This window comes from Mesoplodon densirostris, chromosome 10 (assembly GCF_025265405.1).
Source record: "Mesoplodon densirostris isolate mMesDen1 chromosome 10, mMesDen1 primary haplotype, whole genome shotgun sequence".
Lineage (NCBI taxonomy): Eukaryota > Metazoa > Chordata > Mammalia > Artiodactyla > Ziphiidae > Mesoplodon > Mesoplodon densirostris.
Window position 1 is genome coordinate 21,958,239 of NC_082670.1, and position 22,578 is coordinate 21,980,816.

The window sequence follows — 22,578 nt, forward strand, 5'->3', positions numbered from 1 at the left end:
AACGTTCTGTTTTTCAAACAAATTGTCACGGTGATGAAAAGTGGATACTGTACAATAATGTGGAATGGAAGTGATCGTGGGGCAAGCGAAATGAACCACCACCAACCACACCAAAGGCTGGTCTTCATCCAAAGAAGGTGATGTTGTGTATATGGTGGGATTGGAAGGGAGTCCTCTATTATGAGCTCCTTCCAGAAAACCAAATGATTAATTCCAACAAGTACTGCTCCCAGTTAGACCAACTGAAAGAAGCATTCGATGGAAAGCATCCAGTATTAGTCAACAGAAAATGCGTAATCTGCCATCAGGATAACACAAGACTGCATGTTTCTTTGATGACCAGGCAAAAACTGTTACAGCTTGGCTAGGAAGTTCTGATTCATCCTCATATTCACCAGACATTACACGTTTGGGTTTCCATTTATTCCTTTACAAAAATTTCTTAAGGGAAAAATTTTCAATTCCCTGGAAGATTGTAAAAGGCACCTGGAACAGTTCTTTGCTCAAAAAGATAAAAAATTTTGGGAAGATGGAATTATGAAGTTGCCTGGAAAATGGCAGAAGGTAGTGGAATAAAACAGTGAATACGTTGTTCAATAAAGTTCTTGGTGAAAATGAAAAATGTGTCTTTTATTTTTACTTAAAGACCAAAGGAAATATTTGGCCAACTCGATAATTAGTCTATGAATATGTCAGGTTTTGGAGTGTAGCTCCACTGGCTGCACTTCCTTATGGATAGAGTGACTGCTAGATGGAAGATATTAATGAAAGACAGGGCACATTCATACTGAATACCGTAACAGCAAAAACCATAAGATGGTTACTGAAAAGGAGTCATGGATTCCAGAAAAAAACAGTCAAGATCATATAAGAATGGAAGTATCAAGAATTGGCCTTAGAGAATGAAGATGAGGAGAAATCACGGATGTGTGAACCAGGCATGGAAGTGGGAATTCCTCTATGAGAAAAAGTGTATGGCCTTTCTAATTGAGGGGGCTTTAAAATACTCATGAAGGGAAGTAGTGACAGCAAAGGCTGAAAACTTGGAGTTGAAAATATAAAAAATCTGAGCATGTTATGGGCTGAATTTTGTCCCTCCAAATTCATATGTTGAAAGCCTAGCATGTGGTACCTCAGAACAGGACTGTATTTGGAGACAGGGCCTTTAAGGAGGTGGTTAGATTACAATGAGGTCATTAGAGTGGGCCCTAATCCAAACTGACTGGTGTCCTTATAAGAAGGGACAATTAGGACACAAAGAGAGAGATACTGGACATGTGCCCAGAGGAAAGACCATGTGAGGACACAGCAAGAAGGTGACCATCTGCAAGTCAAGGGGCCTGAGAAGAAACCAGACCTGCCGACACCTTGATTTTGAACTTGTAGTCTCTGAACTGTGAGAAAAATGTCTGTTGTTTAAGCTACCCAGTCTGTGGTAGGTATTTTGTTATGGCATCTCTAGCAAATTAATACAGAGCAGAAGGGTTACATTATCAAAATGAAATATTTAAGAGGCTGTTTTTAGCTGAGAGAATGAGGAAGTTTGAGAGTATGGGAACGGGGCCTTTGTTTATCCTGTCAGCTCCTGAGGTCAGGGTTGCCCAATTGCCTCTGACTCCCCAAGCCTGGCACAGAACACGTCCTCAATAATTATGAGTAGAATGAATGATGGAATGAAAAGAAAGAAGAAGATTCAAGAGAGGTTCTGTAAAAAATAATCTAGTGTAGTAGTTCTCAGGCTTTCTGGTGTCAGGACTCATCACACTCTTCAAAACTTTATAATGAAACCCAAAGATCTTTGTGAATTTTATCTGTCAATATTTATTATGTTAAGATTTAAAATGTTTATTTGATTTTTAAAGTAACATGATCAACCTATTAGATGTTATCATAAGTAATATAGTTTTATGGAAAATAACTATATAATTTTAAACTCTCTTTAATGACTGGCTTAATAGAAGACAGATTTTTATATCTGCTTCCACATTCAAAATTTGAGATATAATGTTTTGTTTCAAGCATATGAAGAAAGTTTGGCTTCATACAGATATGCTGTTAGAAAAGGAAAGAGTATTTCAATAGGCTTTTCAGGTAATTGTGGACATCTTTCTTTGATTTTACACCAATACTTGACAGGCAGTACCTTCTTTAGGGTTGGTCGTAAAGTAGAATCTGACGCCTTATTGCTGACTTTGAATGGATCTTTTACCCATGTGTGACTTGGTAACAACTTGGTTATATTGGTCCACTGAGATATATAGTTCTTCCAAATGTTGAAACGTTTCAGTATACAGTATCAAACAAACAGAAAAGAACATTCATTGATACCATCACTAATCTCATTAGAAACATCTCTAAATATTGGGAAGCTGCAAATTCATGAAGTTTCCTAAATGCTAATTTTCACTTGCAGGCTAATATTTTATCATCGCAAACAAATTCTATCAGTTATTTTCTTTGAAGTGACAGGCTGAATTTTTTTATTCTTGAGAAAATGCCTGAATATGTCATAGCTTTGTCTGTTACTTCTTTCAAATAAAAGTGGTGTTCCCTGAAAAAAAAAAAAAAAAAAAACAAACCCATAACTAGAACAGTTCACAACTCAAAAGTCACCCAAGTGCTTTTCTTAGAGATAATCGTTCTACTGTGGTGCACAGCTGAAGGGCTTTTTCTGCACTTCTCATTTATTCACACAAATTATTAAAAAGACATGTACTTAAGGGTGAGAGTTAGTAAATATTTTTTACTGCTCCATCAAGGATATTCTTAAGTAAAATACTTTTTTCTTTCTGAGTGTGTGTCAGATAGACACAGTGGTTGCTAGCACAGCTTGATGTCACCGCCTTGATCCATAGCAGGCACCAGAAGCTTTATGCGCTGCTGTTTTTGCACCATCGGATTTTTTTTTCATAGCAAATAAAGCCTTGATAATTATGAAAAAATTGTTGGCCTCACAGATAACGCTGAAAGTGTCTCAGAACTCCCATGGGTCTGGACACCACACTTTGAGAACTGACAGTCTAAGGTATTTGTCAGGATTTGAGGGACAAAAGGTCAAGACTGTCTTGGAAGTTTTGAACTCAGGTGCCAGGCACATGGCAGGCTGTGAATTAATGTCTGTTGAATGGACTGAAGAGTTCACAATTCTCTAAATATTTGTGTAACGAGTGAATGTGGTGATGTGGGGAAGAATGGTGGAAAGAACATAATCTAGAGTGAAGAAAGCACACTTTTTGGAATCAGCAAAATCTGCTTTCAACATCTGGCTTTGCCATTTAGCAGCTGTGAATCTGATTCTACTGAGCCTCAGTTTCACCAGTAAAATGTGGATAATGATATATAGATTTATGGCAAAAAATTAAATTGGACTAAATGAAATTGAATGAATAGAATCTTTAATAGGATTTTTGGTACATAGAAGTGAAGAAAACATGCAGACTTACAAAGTCAGTTTGTGATATACTGAGGGGAACATCTCAGGCAACATAGGTGGAAATGTAGGTTTAAATTAAGACACGTAAGTGTAGACTGCAGATATGTTTGGGAGCTATGCATTCATCCAACTACTATTTGGTGAGAGTCTACTATTCCAACAGAGGAGACTATGGATGGTAAAAAATCGACTGATAACTGAGGGAACGACAATCCAGTTGATTAGAAAATAAGGACAGCATCAACCAGAGGTCAGGCACAATTGTTCAGTGGATACACTAGTTTCCAGGTATGAAGCTCTCTGGAGCGCGGGGCTAGAAAGGAATCTAGGTATTTGGAAATATCTTGGATAACCAGTAACTCTGGACCAAGAAAACTGAAAATCCAGAAAGTAGTCCGTTTCGAAGGAAAGAAATTAGATAATTCCTTTATAGTCTGGCAAAATATGCTACATCAGCGCCTTCTTAGCGCAGTGGGCAGCGCGTCAGTCTCATAATCTGAAGGTCCTGAGTTCGAGCCTCAGAGAAGGCAGCCTTCTTTTTCTTCGGCGTGTTCGTTTTCTTTGTTTTTGCACTAATTTACCTATGGGACGTAGTTTCTTCTGCTCTGAAGTATCAAGAAGTGAGATTGTATCAGAGCCAGAGTTTTTCTACAATAACCGTTCGGGTCCCCAGCAGACGTGCGCTCGCCGCTCCGCGCAATGGCTGTTTCCCGAGGGGTTCTGGAGACGCTCTGCCTTGAGGGCGGTGACGCTTGGGACTCCAGACTAGTCCTGAAAAACCACGCGGGGCATAAAACTTCTAGTGCCGAAATAACCACGTGCTCAAAATAGCCAATAGCGCAGAAATTGTACTTCACTAACTTCGCTGGCTGGTGCCTGCAGGGTCCTCCTCGCCCGCGGTCTTCGGCTGTGCATCTCCTTGCCCAAGATCTTGGTCGGTAACAGCAACTTCCCAGATGACTACAGCTCAATACAGATATAGAAAACATTGACTTTTTGGGGGGGGGGGCAGTGTCTTAAACAATTTTTTTATGAGCCCGTAGAAGACAGGGAAATATTGGAAATATTGGAAGTGTAGTAAATCGGATCTTTCTGATTTTTTTCCTCGTATGGTTCCACACATGACAGGGCTGGCGATGTCTTAACTGACACTCCAACTTTGTAGCCGGTGGAGGAAAACAGTGGAAGAGAGATGGGGTATCTCTCGGAGCAGGCAGAGATAGATGCTCAAAGAGGAAGAAGGTCTGTGCGAGGCTGGGCTGGTCATTTTCCATCACAGCATTGCGCGGTGCTGTATGTCGGGTGGGTCCTCATCCCCGTGTTATAGAAGCCGAGAGAAGTTAATTTTAATGGTGAAAAGTTAATTAAATGGCCAATGACGGGGACCTAGAGAAGCTAGATTACGAGAGAACTTGCGCGTCTAAGGTCTCCTAGTAGATGCCGGTTGGGGAGGGGATGGCAAAGAGCCAGAGGGTCGGGCAAAAGAAGGTTCTGACGCCCAGTGGAATTTATAGAAAATGAATTCATGCAGGAGGAGGGGGAAGAAAGAGAGTGTTGGGAAGTCTGTCCTTAACGAGATGCTTACCCATCTGCCTAGGACCCCATGATTACCGTCCCTGCCTCTGTATTTCAACTGTAACGCCGGTCCTGAGCAATAACTTTAGAAACCCTTCAAAATCATTAAAGGAAACAAAGAGGCCATTCTCATGTGCTACACACAAAACCTGGATAGTTTTTCCTCTTTTGCTTTAGAGGTTCCTGGAGATAGACATAGATATGCAAAAACTTCACAGCAGAGAATACTGAGAAGCAATTCCGTCAGCATATTTATTTTTAATACAGTCTGACATGTCTAGACTGTAAGAATTATTAAAAAATAAACATACTGGGGGTGGTGGTGGGATGAATTGGGAGATTGGGACTGACATATATACACTAATATGTATAAAATGGATAAATAATAAAAAATAAATATACTGACTATAAGAAACTCACGTAATATAGTTACTAATAAGTTTGCATACAGATTTACTATTTAGTAATTTATTAATTGTTTGTTTCCCTTTTTTTTTTTTTTTTTTTTGTGTGTGTGTGGTTCAGGCCTCTCACTGTTGTGGCCTTTCCCGTTGCAGAGCACAGGCTCCAGACACGCAGGCTCAGCGGCCATGGCTCACGGGCCCAGCCGCTCCGCGGCATGTGGGATTTTCTCGGACCGTGGCACGAACACGTGTCCCCTGTATCGGCAGGCGGACCCTCAACCACTGCGCCACCAGGGAAGCCCTGTCCCATTGTTTTTCATATTTCTTTGTTCCTCTTACTTCCTACTTTCATTTGACTTATTTAAACATTGTTAGTAGGTGGTCTAGTGATTACCCTATACATCCTTAACATCTCACAGCATACTTAGAATCAATAAATTACCATTCAAATTGAGTATAGAAACCTATACCAACATTATGTACCTTTGCCATAAGCCCTTTTGTTATGTATATAGTACATGTAGGTATAATGAAACTCTATGAGACAATGTTGTAATTTTCACTTTCAATCATCAAACATACTTTAAAGAACTCAAGAGAATAAGTCTGTCATTTTTACCCAGATCTTTCCTAGCTTTGCTATTGTTCAATCATGCTGTTCCAAGTGTCCTTCTGTTATCATTTTTCTTGTCTCACACTTTACTTTTTTTCTAGCACTTCTGCTGGCAATGGATTATCTCAGTTTACCTTCAAATCAAAATGTATTTTTCACCTCTTTGTCTGAACAATATTTTCGCTATATCAGCATTCTGGTCTATTCTTTCAACATTTAAAAAAGTCATGTCATTTCTTTATGGCCTCTGTGGTTCTGATGAGAACAGATAGAAGTTTCCCTTTAGTTTTCCTCAGGTTGCTTTCAAGAAGTTTTTATTTTTTCCCTTTGGTTTTCAGCAGTTTAATAGTAATATGTCTGGGTGTGGATTTATAGGAGTATATCCTGCTTCAAGTTTACTGAACGTTTTGAATCTGGTTTAGGTCTTTTGCCAAATTTGGAAAGTTTTCCAATTTGGAAATTCAAAAAAAATTTCCCCCTTTTTCAAGGTCCTCTCTCTCCTCTTGTTTTATGTCTCCAATGATGTGAATATAAGATCTTTGTTATTTTCCAATTTGTCCCTGAAGCACCAGCCATCTTTTAAAATATACTTTTCACTCTGTCGTTTAGACTGGATAGTTACTATTGTCTATCTTCACATTCACTGACTTTTTCTCAGTCATTGTCTGCTATTAGGACAATCCATTGAGGCATTGTTGTTTATAATTTTGGTTAATACATTTTCAGTTCTGAAGTTTCAATTTGGACTTATATGTCCCATTTTTTTGCTAAGACTTTCTAACATTCAATTCATTTCAAACAGTTCTCACCCCTAATTCTCAGAGCACTGAATAAACACTACTTCAAAGTATTTATTAGAAGATTTCAACATCTGTGTCATCTCAGTATTGATATCTGTTGATTCTCTTTTCCAAGTCAGTTAACCAATTTTCCTAGTTCTTCATTTGCTGAATAATGTTGGATTATAACCTGGCCATTTTTGCATCAGACTTTGTGTCTTGTTCAAATTTTATGGAGAATATTGCTACTTTTGTTTTTGCAGTCAATTAACTGCCTTGTGTTAAAGTTCCAAGTACCGACCAGCCTTCTGTGTGCTGTGGTTTCATAGTCCAATCCATTTCCAAAGCCTTTCTGACGCTATTTGGAGATCTCTGGAGTGTGTGCAATCCAGTGACCAATGTGGACTTGGGCAGTGCGCTATCACTTCAGTTCTCAAAGTTTATGTTGTTTAGGACCTGAGTCACTTATACATAGATCGTGGGTTCATCCAGAAGCTCACTAATAACTTCACGTGTTTGCTTTCCACAGTGTCTTTCTTGATATATTCTGGTTACTTGGGGCACTCAGTTTCAGTCCCTGATGAGAAAGCTGCGGCTTTATTGAACCCCGCTCTGTCCTGAGCTTCTCAGGACTGTGCCGCCTTATGGCCAAGTTGCAGGAAGAAACAGGAATAAACAGACGCATTGGGCATATCCCTTGAGATGACCAGCTATTCTGAAGAAACAGAATTCAAATTATAGGTTGAAAATGTCTGTACATACCGAAGGCCAGTAGATCCAAGACTGGCGCTCCTCGGTAGAAAGAGTAAAACCTGGAGGATGTGGGCATCGATCCCACTACCTCTCGCATGCTAACCGAGCGCTCTACCACTTGGGCTAACCCCCCTACACCAATCTCTCTCTCTCTCTCTCTCTCTCTCTCTCTCTCTCGCTCTACCACTTGGGCTAACCCCCCTACACCAATCTCTCTCTCTCTCTCTCTCTCTCTCTCTCTCTCTCGCTCTACCACTTGGGCTAACCCCCCTACACCAATCTCTCTCTCTCTCTCTCTCTCTCTCTCTCTCTCTCTCCCTCTCCCTCTCTCTCTCTCTCCCCCCTCCCCCTCCCCCCCTCCCCCTCTCCCCACTTCTTCCTTCAGTTTTTCAGAGTACTTCATTATTCGCTCTTTTGGGAGGCCCAAACATCAGGAAATGTCAAGGCTATTAATGCGAAACCAGAATTTAGACTAAGGGCACATCTTCTCAAAGATGCCCCAAAGCAAGAGCGCGGTTGGTACCTATTCCTCTGCTAAGAAAAGAAAGTAGCCATGGGAAAAGTTTGATACCCCAAAAGTTCACTTTTCAGATTTTCTGGGACAGAAGAGAACACGTCTCACTTGAGAGGAGTCACCCAGAACAGTTGGCTAATGCGACAAGACTATCTCAGGATGATTATCTGTGTCTTGAAAAGGAGACCGAAACAACAAACCAAAAGAAGTTGGGTGATCACTTGTTCCTTTTAGGGCAGGTGGTACACTGATTTTTCCCAGATGGTGGAAGGCAAAAGAAACACCAGTTGTTTCCGCTCGGTTTCGAACCGAGGACCTCTCGCGTGTTAGGCGAGCGTGATAACCACTACACTACGGAAACTCATGCTGTGTCTTTTTCCCGGCGTATTTATTCAATTCTTTCTGAGGCGGGTCATGAAAGGTTTCACATCTACACCGTGTGAGAGAATAACCCAAAACTACAAACTATTACAAGCAGGACCCATCGGAAATAAGAAGCGAGATCATATCAGAGAGAAGAAATAAAATATGGACATTGAGGGGTGAAGATGAAGAGTGAACAGGGTGGAAGGAACAGGCATGGGGGTAGGAATTCCTGTGTTCAGAAATTACCTGTTTAGTTGGAGTAGAGTGGAGTGTGTGTGTAAAATAGACATGGAGGGAAACAGTGAATGAAATGCCTGGACACATGAAGATACATTGGGGAGAAAATGGTGGAGGCTTAAGAACCTTTGAAAAAAAATCCAGGCACATGGCTTTAAAATCAAAACATTTTATGAAACGCTTTTATTTTGAATGCCAAATAGGTAGGAAACGGAGAAACTAGAATTAGAGAGAGAGAAAAAGAAGTTATAAGATATTAAAGAATCGAGGTTTATTCTTTTAGCTCCTGAGATTAGCAGTAACATGAGTCTTTCTGCATCTCCAGCCCAGTACGCTGTCTGGTACAGAATACATTCTCCATAAACATAGAATGGATAAAGTCATAGATGCATGAGAGGAAAGAGAAAGATTCTGGAGAGGCTGTCCAGGAAGGATCTACAGTATTTGAGTACGTGTCAAGACACTGGATGTAGAGATTTTGAGGGAGAAGACAGTGTCGAAGCCATGTATAGAATACTTGAACCTGGGTGGTAGACACAAGCGATTTTGAATTAATATCTGATGCATGGAAGATTAAATCCACCCATTTATAAGTATTTGTTTTAATAATGAATTAATGAATGCATTGGTCTGGAGAAAAAGTGATAAGACTATGCACAGGGCTAAAGGAAAAGCCTACATTTTAATATAGGAGAAAAAAAATCAGTTTTCCACCTCTGGTTTTGCTCCATACATCCATTCGAACTGAGAAAAAAATGGTTCAACTAATCTGGGCTTCAGTTTTATCTGTAAAGTGGGAATAATGATATTTGGATGAACTGCAAAGCCTAAATCAAACAACTTGCATAAAATTAATAAACATTTAGTACAATTTTTAGCATATGGTGCTGAAAAAAGATTTTTTTTTCATTCTTTCGTAGCCTGTATTCCAAGTCCCCAGTGGTGGTCATCCTTCTCTCAAAGGCTCAGAGAGGCAACAAATGGAAAGAGGTAATTCCCTCGTAACCACTGTGGTGCTTTCTCCAGCCTGAAGATGCCTCCCTTCCTTGAGCCCTTAAGGGGAAGAAACAGCACGGTCTGATCTTCAGGAAGCAATCTCTAGACAAGCTAACTTTCAGAAATCCATCTCTAGGTGTCATTTTGGTAACATGTGTATAAGAAGTAAAACAGAACATCACTTCTTTTTCACACTTTAAAAGAAAATCAACTGGGCAAAGTTGGAATCCTACAACCCATAATCATATATGTCACCATACTGTCACTGGTTCCCCAAAGAATAAAGTGGTTTCAAGATATTTTATTATCCTGAAAAGGCTACTACACTGTCTATACTGTCAGCATTCCAGATGTGACCACTGTCTCCGCTTTCTCCCTCCAGCTTCCAAGCTCAAGAATGTCAAAGAGTTATAGTTTACCTAGTGTAAGAACCCTCACAAACCTCATTAATCAAATCCTCAAGGTCCTTGGATCCTGCCACTCTAGAAGAAGGAGAAGATGGAGGGATATAGCTCCATGAGGAAGGGAATTTGGGGGGTTTATTCACTCTTGAATCACTGCACTGAGAAGAGTACACTAACAAGAATTATTTGGTGCATGATTAAAAGAATAAATGATTTTACGCATCCTCATTGCTTAACTGCTCTTAGGCGACCTTCACAGCACCAATCTGGAAGAGAAATTTCCCTGGCTTCTTCCATCAGAGGGAGAAGAAAACACAAAAATATGATATAGCTTGTATTTTCTGGTGTGATCTAAATTACTTCACCAATGATTTTACAGAAGTTACGAGGAAGTGCAACAAACTTGAAATCTGGTTTCACTCTCCTGAGCAAAAGTTGGATCATTTATCAAAGCTTATCTGACAGCATTTGATCATTTTACTTTGTTCTTTTGTTTGTTTGTTTTTTGTTTTGGTGCAGTCTACATACCTTTTCTTTTTAGCAACATAAGACAGGTGAACTACCCTGTCCTCTCTTAGGCTCGAACTCAGGACCATCATATTATGAGACTGACACACTGCCAACTGTACTAAGAAGGAACACGGGCTTAAATTCCCACATTCTACTTGAAATATGAAATAATATTTTCCAGGCATGTCTATCAGTTTCCAGCCTTTAAAGAATGTAATCAATGTTCTTTGAAAATCATTCCTTATAAGCACCTAAGCACCTGACAGATTCTACATTCTGAAACGGAGGAGCCCACACCTTTCCAGCATAGACCCAGAGGTCTTGGACACTCTGGACAGCAAGACCAGGAAAAATCATACCTGTCTTTTGCTGCTCTTTTCCCCTCTTGTGTTCCAGAGATTTGCCTCTTCCCTCCCTCAGAGATCCCAGCCCCTCTTACACTTTCCTTGGTACCTTATGTTAAAAAGAAACTTAGGAGGTACCCAGTTAATATTAGTTCACTGACTGAGTGAATGAATACTTCTCAAATTTGTCTACAGTTCATACTTCTGTCTCATTCTACATCTCCACTTGTATTGACACAACTGGAGACATTCTCTTTACAAAAACCACAAACTGAGCTTAACAAAAAACCTCCCTGTTTTTTTTTTCAGCCTTTTGTGCCATTAATTAGACTAAGAGATTTATGGAGATTATTTTGTATATTCCAAATGAATTTTGACAACAACTATGTATCATAATTTGCATGTTCCAGATATGTTGGCAGCTCAGAGAAGTTAAGTAATATTTCTTCTAAGCAGTAAAGCCTGAATTGAGAAACACATTATTAGATTCTAAATTCTGATCTTTTTTTTTCTGCTCCAGCTCACGATCTCTCGGCCTGTTCTTCACCACAGTAGCCCATTGATGTATTCCTTAACTATCTAATTCCCAGCCTCCACTGTGCTGGCCTTTCGGGCTTAGCCTTCCAAGTCAACTTTGGCCCATTCTCTTCCTTCAAAACCCACATCCCTGAACATTATCAACAAATCTGAACATTATTTCATGAAGCTCTCTTGAATCTATCCCTTTCTTTCCATTCAGTCAGTACATATTCACTGGGGAGCTGCTCTGTGCAGGGCAGTAGGCTCAGGTGGTTCAGAAGGAATCTGACCACCCAGACCTCTGGAGCTAGAAAGATATATAGAGACAAGGGACAATCCACTTCCGGTTTCACACTTTCAGTCTCCCTGGCATTTACAGCTAGATAACGTTTTTAAAAATATTTATTTTCATAATGTCCCTCGACTTCACTCTGGCCATTATTGATTTCTTAGTTTTGATATGATCTTGCTTTTCTCTCAACTCTTTGGCCCTTCTTTCTACCTACATTGCGATTTTGCTCTATAAGGTCAATTAGATCCATTGGTGGACGGTATTGTTTAGTTAACTACTAGATCTGACATTAATGAGAGAGAAATGTTGACATCTACAATGATAACTGTGGATTCCTCTATTTTTCTTTTCAAGTTTATCAGCTTCGGTTTATGAATTTTGAAGCTTGGTGGTCAGGGGCATATACACTTAGGATAGTTTATTTCATTGGTGAGCTGACACCTTACCATTATGTAACTTCTCACTTAATAACTGGAAATTTGAAATCCACTGTGTCTGATATTAATATATCCACTTCGGCTCTTTTTGATTAATGCTTGTGTGGTGTCTCTTTTCCCATTCTTTACTATCAATCTCCTGTGTAACTTTAATCTTGTTTATAACATTTAATCTCACATATTAACATCTTTGAAAAGAGTTCCTTAAGGTCAGCATATTTATTTTTAGTATATTCTGACAATCTCTGATTTTTATGGATGTGTCTAGAAGATGTATATTTAATGTTATTATTGATAAATTTGCATATAGATTTACTATTTAATAGTTTATTAATGGTTTGTTCCCTTATTTTTTATTCTTTGTTTCTTTTCCTACCTTCTTTCAGCTTATTTAAACATTGTCCGTAGCTGCTCTAGTGATTACTCTGTACATCCTTAATACTTCACAGTATATTTAGAATCAATAAATTACTCTTCAAGTTGAATTTAGAAAACTCACTGCCATTTAGTCCCTTTACCATAATCATTTTATGTCATGTATATAGTACATGTAGATACAATGAAAACTCCATGGGACAATGTTGTACTTTTCACTTTCAAACATTAAACATCCTTCAAAGAAGTCAAGAGAAACATAATTGTCTATCCTATTCACCCTGATATTTCCTTCTCTGCTATTGTTCTGATGAGAATGGAGTCATCATAGTTCAGGCATATAAAAATGGAGACATCTGCCATTGAAAATCTGGTCTCAGACACCTCCTTACATCAGTGAGAACTTGAATTTTCTTTGAACTTTGCCAAACCCAAGGATGCCATTTGCCCTGTTGAGAACAACATAACCAGCTGCAATTTTATGGTCTCAAGGTCCCCCCTTGTAACTATGTAACCATTGCAGACCCCAACCAAACCTTGCTTAGCCAGTTCTCAAAGTCTATGGTATGTTGTTTAGGATCAGAGCCATTTATTCACAACTCACAGGTGCATCCAGAAGTTCACTAATAACTTCATGTGTTTGCTTTCCTGATATTTTCTGGTTACTTGAGGTTCCTGGTTTCAATCAGTGACAGGAAAGCTGGGGCTTTATTGACCCCGCTCTGCTCTGCATTTCTCAGACTCTGCCGCCTTGCTGCCAAGTAGCAGGAAGAAACAGGAATAAAAAGAGGAATTGGGCATATCCCTTGAGATGACCAGCTATTCTGAAGAAACAGAAAATAAATTATAGGTTGATAGTAGAGGTACATAAAAAAGGCCAGTAGAACCAGCGCTGTCCTGTCTTGTCCTTGCCCAGAGAAGGATCTAAAGTGTCTAATTTTCTCATTTCTTTCTACAGATTGGAAGATTTGCAGTTGTCAGCTGGAGCTCCGCAGTTGAAAGAGCAAAAGCTGGAGAATGTGGGCATCGATCCCACTACCTCTCACATGCTAAGCGAGCGCTCTACCACTTGAGCTAATTCCCCATTTGCACCTTCAGTCTTTTTTCCTCAACTGTGTTAGAGTAACGTCTCCACTTCATTATTCACTCTTCTGGGTGACCCAAACTTCAGAAAATTTCAAGGTCCTTATTGTGAAACCAGGACTGGACTCAGGGCACATCTACTCAAAGATGCCCTGAGGCAAGAGCATGATTGGTACCTATTCCTCTGCTAAGGAAGGGAGGAGAGAGTGGCCGTGGGAAAAAGAAGGAGACAGAGGGAACATTTTTGGACTTCACTGTTGAAGAGAAACTGGAAATTAAGAACCTGTGTAGAAGAAAATGGTTAGAAGAAAATACATGCAAAAGGAAATAGGGTTTTAATTCTGTTCTAGTTTTCACCCAACTTTAAACTGTTCTCAGTTGTGACTGTCTTATAACGGGAGTCCTGAACATCTGTGTTCCCTTACATCTTTATTTGTTATTCACTAATTAGAAAGTAGAAGATTCTGTCTGGGAAAATTTTAAATTTTACAGCATAAATAAGTTGTCATTCATCAATAAAATTCAAAACATCGAATAAGGCATAAAGAAAGAGTAAAGTAAATCGACAGATGCAGAGATTAACATTTTGGAAGTTAATGAAATCATTTATTAAATTATTAACTGTTCAATATTTGATCTACTTATTCCTTAGCCTTACCTAATATTTTCATTTCAAGACAGAAGCCATATTTGTGCCTTAACTTCAGGCACTGAGGACCCAGTGATTTGAGCCTAAAGATCCTTATATTCTAGAGGAGAGACAGGAAATTTAAAAAGAAAAACTTCATAAGACACTTTCTGAAACAGAGAGTGTTTGTGAGGAAGGTGGCATAAATTGATGTGATGGACTGAAATCACGATAAGAGGCATTAGCTATGGGGCGGGGGTGGTCTCAGTAGCAAAGTAACATTTGATTTAGCGGCTGAATGCCAAGAAGTAGGCACCTTACCACATCTGATTCAAAATGAAAAGACGTATTAGTCAGGAGCTGAGAGGTGAAGAAAGGCCCTCTGTGGACAACTGGGAAACTAGCCCAGACAGAGCCCGGTTACCAAATACCCACAGCAGAGCCAAAATGTGAGAAATTTTCCATCTCATTTGAAGACTGTGTGACTCTGGCCTAACCAAATGTTGGGTGTGCTGAAGGAGCACCCATTCCCAGAGTCTCCAAGAGCAGCACCCATAGGATTCTTTGTGCCTGAAGACGTTTAAGATCAGGTTGAAGGTGAGGGGAGTCTTTCAGTGAAAAGCAAAGTGCAAGGGCTGTTCACAGCTCAGCATGGCAGAATCATGACCCTCTTTATCTTTCCTTCCTGTCTTTGGACCTTATCTGGTTCTGATCACTAATGTTGATAAATATATTGCCTGCATTACCTGCTGGGATCCCCCCACCCCCATTTTAAATCATATTTCAGCTGCCTGTGCAAAGAGGAAAAATCTATTTTGGATTCTATGTGTGGAAAGTAAATACCGCCTGATTGTTTCATCATTTGAGAGGTATTTCTGAAGGTGTTGATTTGAACTGTCATTGCAGGTACTACGATGTTTGGGTTGAGACAGGTGGGTAAGGAACCTCCTTAAGGAAGAGCTACCCAAAGATCCTACTCCTATTCTTCTTTATGAGTTTTCTCTAACAATTCCCTAATTTAATATTTTCTTTTTTGTTTTGTTTTTGTTTTTTATTTTTGACAATCTGGGTCTTTTTCGTCCCCTTCCGGACCCAGGAAGCTCAGAACTCACACCCACAAATTCTTTTGTACATCTTGTCTCTCTAGGTGTCCCTCAACAGCCTTCCCTCTTCCCCCAGGTCAATAGACCCCATAAATGTCAATTACAAATAGTGGAAAGGCCTTCTTTTCACCAGGATCTCTCTGTTTGGAAAACAGGGGTGGGAGGTCCACCCTCCCACTAGCCCAAAACCATGAATGTTGAGATGGAAAGGCCAGCACAGTCCAGTACAGATCATGTTCACTCCCTCCACAGCAGGTTTCCCTTCCTTGTTGTAGTACAATGACAAAGAGTATTGGTCAAAGACTGAGTCTGTGCTGTCTTCTGTGTGAAATATAAACGTATAAATTGTCATTTTTAAAGGCAATCCAATATTTCCTGGAGTTGGGTTCAGGAGAGAAGCTCTGAGGACTCAGGTGCCTGTGGAGAAGGAATGAAGGATCAAAACTGGGGAAAATAGATATCTTTCTCACTAACTCCCAGTGCCAAGAAGGCTTTGTAACATTCAACCTAATTCCCATGCTCTAACCCTCTTTTTGACCTGGGGTCATTCTAGACGTGTGCCCTAACCAGTTGTATGGGTCTAACCTGGTGCCACAAGGTTATTTCATTGCCACCAAAGAGGACCTGAGAGAGCAGAACATCAGAAATATGACTTCAGCAAAACCACAATGAAAAACTACTGTTTCTATTAAGGAGTGGGGGTGGGGGAAGTGAGATCTATAGTATTTCATCATGGGAATGATCTAACTCTGAAACCACTTCACTCTTTTGAATTGCCAGAAAGCAAGTAAAGGTCCCAGCTGAGTGGGGTGCTCAGTTGGAATTGTGGGGCTGTCTCACATGTCATGTATTTCTCTATAAAACAGAGTTGTGATTGTTAGAGATTTTGGAAATATGGCCACCTAGGAGGAGGAGGAGGGGCGACTTCTGCAGCCCTCTCACCTGCACAATTAAGCCCTCCCAACGTGGCCCAGGTTGCTGGGTAGGGCTTCATCCCTCCTCCTGTCTTCCAGAGAAAGATAGGATTGGCAGAGTAAGACACTAGGATCCTGGACAAGGATGAGGTAGCAGAGGGAAGAGGAAGAATTTTCAAGAGAAAACATTGGAAACTGGAAATCAGGGCTTTTACTCAGTCTTTAATTTTAAAGAAATGAAGGAATGGTCAGGAAATATCAACACAAAATCAAGAAAAAAACTGCTCAAACAAGAAAAGTTCAACAAAAAACACTGATGCTCCACAGGTCAGAATCCCTTCTCATCCTAAATATCTGTCAGATATTTTGAGTTTTCTAGTCACAATTTTAGTCAGATATAATGGTAAAGATTTGGGGTCTTGATTTTTTTTTTTTCATCATGAAAGAAACAAAGTTTCTTTTATTTGTTTCATTCCTAAGGTCAGTAGACAGCAGCTCTGTTGCATTTGCTTTTCAAATTGCAGACATGAAACCAAGATTGTTTCCCTCCACCGTGGACATTCTGCTCAGATTGGCTGCTTAAGCATCTTGACATCCTGAGCAGTCACCAGTATACTGAGACCCAGCATGTGACCAGACTGAAAAGCTTCCTGCTTTTCCCAGGGAACATTCATTTTTTCAAACTCATTTAGGGCTCTTTCCTTACCCAGGGACTAAGGGAAACCTTAGCCTGTTCTTTCCAAGAAGAGAACCCTAGTGGGTTCTAATCTCAATCTGTAAATCCATTCTTCAAGCCTCTAATGAGCGTCCAAAGTACAAACTCAGTGAGTGAGGGCAGCACTCCACAGGCAAAAGCAGTAGCTAATGCTTGCTAGTCATTTCCTATTGTTCTGACCCTGCACCAGTTGCTGTGAAACACCTAGAGAATTCTGGAGGTCTCATTTTCCATGTGAAGAAACATGTGAAGGATGTATCGGGTACCACTATTTATCCAGTGAAGTCTACCTGCCTTATGTGCAAAAAGCTCTTGTAACCCCCACTTGCCTGGACAGGTAAAACTGACTCTACTGACAGTGTTAGAAAAATTGGGGCGCAAGGATTTCAGCAAGCAAGAAGGAAGAAGAGACTAAAACGTATCTCAAGGTGAAAACTTTCCTGACTTTTCCCTGAAAGCTGAACCTCCACTCTCCCAGCCCCCCTGCGGCCTAATGATTACCCCACAGCAGACATCTTCTCACCTAGTTTATTATGCAGTTTTCTTATTTGCATCTTGCCTGTGTCTCCCACGCCTCTTAACTGGGATGTAGCTCTATAAGGGAGGAAAGTTTGAGGTTTTATTCATTCTTGAATCACTGCAGCTAGAGGGGTCCACTAATAAGAAATATTTGTTGCATGATTAAGAGAATAAATGATTTTACACCTCTCCATTCCTTAACTGCCAATGGCTGACCTTCCGGGCCCAAATTTGGAAGAGAACTCTCCCCTGCTTCTTCCATCAGATGGAAGGGAAGATCAAAAGTGTGATATAACTTGTGTTTTCTGGTGTAATCTAAGTGTCTTCACCAATGATTTTACTGAAGTTACTGGGAAGTGCAACAAACTTGAAATCTAACTTCACCCTTTTAAGTAAAGGCTGGCTCATTTTTCAAAAAACTGTGGAAAGATAATGACCTGCCTGCCCTCTCTGAAGCTCGAACTCAGGACCTTCAGATTATGAGACTGATGCGCTGCCTGCTGTGCTAAGAGGGCAGAGAGTGCATACTTTCCTCATTGAGAATAGAATAGGAGACAGTACTTTCCAACCACCACTATTTAATCAGTTTCTAGCTTTTAATAAATACAATCAATGGTACTTGAAAATCATTCCAATAAGCCAATGTTCCAGATCAGGAATGATGCAGTCTATGCCTTTCCGGTATTCACCTACAGATAAGATCATCTGGGTTGCTTGACTGGAGACAACGTACTGTCTTTTGTTAGTCTTGTGTTCCAGTGATGTGCTTTTTCCTGCCCTCAGAGATCTCAGTCAGTCTTACACCTTTCATGATCTCCTTTGTTGAAAGAAACATAGGAGCTGCCCAGTTAATATTATTTCACTGAGTCCTCACATTTGTCTACAGTCTGTACTTCTCTGTCTTACTCTACATCTCCATTTGTAGCTATATGACTGGAGACATTCTCCCTACAAAAACCACAAACTGAACTTAACAAAAAGCCACCTTGTTTTTTCAACCTTACGTGCTAAATCATACTAAGAGATTTATGGAGATTATTTCATGTAGTCCAGTTGAATTTTGGCAACAAAACTATGTATCATATTTTGCTCTTTCCAGATAAAATGGAGGCTCAGAGAAGTTAGGTAGTTTTTCTAAGGTCCCAGAGCTGCTAAACAGCAAAGTATGAATCGAGAAAATTTATTAGATTCCAAACTGTGAGCTCTTTCTCAGCTCCAGCTCATGATCTCTCTGTCTGTTCTTCTCCACAGTAGCCCATTCATCCACACACCACCTGTCTAATTCCCAACCTCTGTGCTGGACTTCTGGGCTTAGACTTCCAAGTCAACTTTGGCTCATTCTCCTCCTTCAAAACCTACATCAAATGACTTGCCAAATACTGAACATTATTCATGTGCAGCTTTTTTGAATCCATCACCTCCTTTCCATTCATTCAGTGCATATTCGTTAGGAGGCTGCTCTGTGCCAGGCACTGCAGTAGGCTCAGGCCACTGAGAAGGAATCTGACCACCCATACCTCAGGAGCCGAGAGGATAAATATGGACACAGAATGATCCACTTCCGGTTTCACCACTTTCAGTCTCCCTGGCATTGGTAGCTAAGTAACTCTTTCTAAAATACCAGTTTTCTGCTTCACACTGACCATTTTTGATTTCCTAATTTTGATATGATTTTGCTTTTCTATCAACTTCTTCTACCTACATTGCAATTTTACTTAATAAGGTGATTGAGATCCATGGTAGATAGTGTTTAGTTCCTTGATGTATTCCCTGATTTGTTATCTACTAGGTCTATCAGTGAAAGAGATAGGATTGTTGACATCTGCAACAATAATTGTGGATTTTTCTATTTTTCTTTTCAGTTTCATTAGCTATTGTTTATGGGTTTTGAAGCTCTGTGGTCAGAGGCATACACATTTAGGATAGTTATTTTGTTAGTGAGCTGACATCTTATAATTGTATACCTTCTCAATTAATACCTGGCAATTTTCTTTGCTTTCAAATCCACTTTGTCTTATATTAATATATCCACTTTATCTTTTTTGATTAATGCTCATGTGGGGTCTCTTTTCCCTTTCTTTTCTTTTAACCTCCTATATCTCCTTTACTCTTGAATATAGCTTTTAATCTCACATTTAACTATATTTGAAATAGGTTTCTTATAATCAGCATATTTATTTTTAATACACTGACAAACTGTGATTTTTAATTGATATATCTGGATTGCCAGAATATATTAAAAATAAATATGCTGACTATAAGAAACTCACATCATATTATTACTAATAAGTTTGCATTTACTATTTAATAATTTATTAATGGTTTGTTCCCTTTGTTTTTCATATTTCTTTGTTCCTCTTCCTTCTTACCTTCACTTGACTTATTTTTTTTTTTTTTTTGTGCGGTACGCGGGCCTCTCACTGTTGTGGCCTCTCCCGTTGCGGAGCACAGGCTCCGGACGTGCAAGCTCAGCGGCCGTGGCTCACGGGCCTAGCCACTCCGCGGCATGTGGGATCTTCCCGGACCGGGGCATGAACCTGTGTCCCCTGCATCGGCAGGAGGATTCTTAACCACTGCGCCACCAGGGAAGCCCCACTTGACTTATTTAAACATTGTTAGTAGCTGGTCTAGTGATTACCATACACATCCTTAATATTTCACAGATACTTAAAATCAATAAATTACCATTAAAGTTGAGTATAGAAACCTCACCACCATTTAGTCCCTTTACCATAACCCCTTTATGTTATGCATATAATACATATAGATACAATGAAAACTCCACCAGATAATGTAATAATTTTCACTTTCAAGCATCAAATGTACTTTAAAGAACTGAAGAGTAACATAAGAGTCTATTATATTTACCCAGTTATTTCCTTCTTTGTTATGGTTCTGATGACAAACTGAAATCATAATGGAGTAATCATAGTTCAGGCATATCAAAATAGGGTGGACGGCCACTGAGGAGCTGGTCTTAGACCACTGGTCTTAGACCACTTAGCTGGTCCCTCCACCACTGAGAATTTGAACTTTGAACTGTACCAAACCCAAGGACACCACCAGCCATATTTGGAGCAACTTCCACAGCTGCAAACGTATAGTCTCAAGGTTCCCCCTTGTAACTATGTAACCATTGCAGACCCTAACCAATTCTTGCTTAACAAGCAGTCTTACTTCTTGCCAGTTCCAATTATAATTATGGAGAAACAACTTATGTAACTAACTGTGTGGCCTTGCAGTTTTTCCCTTTAATAAGCTTCCTTCATTTTGTAGTCCAGTGGAACACGACTCATGTGCTTCTTGAATCTGTGTCTCCCAGGCTGCAGTCCCAATAAACATCCTTTTATTTCAAACAGGTTTCTGTTTCTGAAATTTTGGTTAACTGTTCCTTCATTTATGCTATTCTGTTTCCTTCTGGTATCATTTTTTCTTGTCTCACGACTTTACTCTTTTCTAGCACTTCTGTTAGCAATGAATTCTCTCAGTTTACCTCAAATGAGAATGTGTTTCTTTCACCTTTATGTCTGAAAGGTATTTTTGTTATATTTAGCTATTGGAGTGACAGGTCTTTTCTTTCAGCATTTAATAAAAGTCATGTTATTTCTTTACGGATCTTATGGTTTCTGATGAGAAATCCACAACCATTCAGATTGCAGTTTCCCTTTCATTTTCTTCTGGTGCTTTCAAGAATTTTTTTCCTCTTTTGTTTCTAGCAGTTTAATTGTCATATGTCTGGGTGTGGATTTATTTGGTTTTATGCTGCTTTAGGGTTGCTGAATGTTTTTATTCTGGTTTATATCTTTTGCCAAATTTGGGGAGTTTTCAACCATTAATATTTCCAGTGTTTCCCCCCCCCCACCTCTTTTCAAGGACCTCTTTCTCTTCCTCTGCTGGGTTTCCAATGATGTGAATATAAGAACTTTGCTATTTTCCTATTTGTCCCTAAGGCTCTGTCCATCTTTTAAAATACACTTTTCTCTATGTCATTTTGATTGAGTAGTTACTATTGTTCTATCTACACATTCACTGACTTTTTCCAGTCATCTCCTTCTCCTATTGAGACAATCCAGTGAGATGTTCTTTATAATTTTGGTTAATATATTTTTCAATTCTGAAGTTGCAATTTGGATGTATATCTTCTTATTTTTTGCTAAGACTTCCTAACATTACATTCATTTCAAAGAGTTCTCACCCCTAATTCTCAGAGCACTGAAAATATTTGTCAGAGGATTCCAACATCTGTGTCATCTCAGTATTGGTATCTGTTGATTCTCTTTTCAAGTGAATTAAGATTTTTCTTGGTTCATCATATGCTGAATAATTTTGGATTATAACCTGGCCATTTTTGTATTATATTATAAGGCTTTATGTCTTGTGCAAAGCTCATGGGGAATATTGCCAATCTTGCTTTTGCAGGCACCTGACTGCCTTGTGTTCAAATTCCAAGTACTGAACAGCCTTCTGTGTGTTGTGGTTTCATAGTCCAATCCATTTCCAAAACCTTTCTGATGCTATTTGGAGATCTCTGGAGTGTGGGCAATCCAGTGACCAGTGTGGACTTGGGCAGTGGGCTATCACTTCAGTTCTCAAAGTCCATGGTAGGTTGTTTAGGATCAGAGCCACTTATTCACAGCTCGCGGGTGCATCCAGAAGTTCACTAATAACTTCACGTGTTTGCTTTCCACAGTGTCTTTCCTGATATTTTCTGGTTACTTGGGGCACTTGGTTTCAGTCCCTGACAAGAAAGCTGGGGCTTTACTGACCCAGCTCTGCCCTGTGCTTCTTGGGACTGTACCACCTTGCGGCTAAGTAGCAAGAAGAAGCAGGAATAAAAAGAGGAATTGGGCATATCCCTTGAGATGACCAGCTATTCTGAAAAAACAGAGAATAAATTATAGGCTGATAGTAAAGGTTCGTACCAAAGGCCAGTGAGCCAGCGATGCTCTGTCATGTCCTTGCCCAGAGCTGGGTGCAAAGTGTCTAATTTTCTCATTTCTTTCTACAGGTTGGAAGATCTGCAGTTATCAGCCAGAGCTCCTTGACTGAGAGCAAAACCTGGAGA

The 22,578-nt window shown here is 39.7% G+C and overlaps 1 protein-coding gene and 4 non-coding genes across 5 annotated transcripts in view; 2 read left to right on the forward strand and 3 right to left on the reverse strand.

Moving 5' to 3' along the window:
* The window catches only part of LOC132497348 (histone H4), a 313,717-nt gene that overhangs the window by 223,830 nt on the left and 67,309 nt on the right, over positions 1-22,578 (forward strand). The window lies entirely within an intron of this gene.
* On the forward strand, positions 3,891-3,963 carry TRNAM-CAU (transfer RNA methionine (anticodon CAU)). Its single transcript has one exon. It is a non-coding gene; the product is annotated as a tRNA-Met (tRNA).
* On the reverse strand, positions 8,360-8,432 carry TRNAV-AAC (transfer RNA valine (anticodon AAC)). Its single transcript has one exon. It is a non-coding gene; the product is annotated as a tRNA-Val (tRNA).
* On the reverse strand, positions 13,563-13,635 carry TRNAA-AGC (transfer RNA alanine (anticodon AGC)). Its single transcript has one exon. It is a non-coding gene; the product is annotated as a tRNA-Ala (tRNA).
* TRNAM-CAU (transfer RNA methionine (anticodon CAU)) lies at positions 17,956-18,028 on the reverse strand. The gene has a single exon. It is a non-coding gene; the product is annotated as a tRNA-Met (tRNA).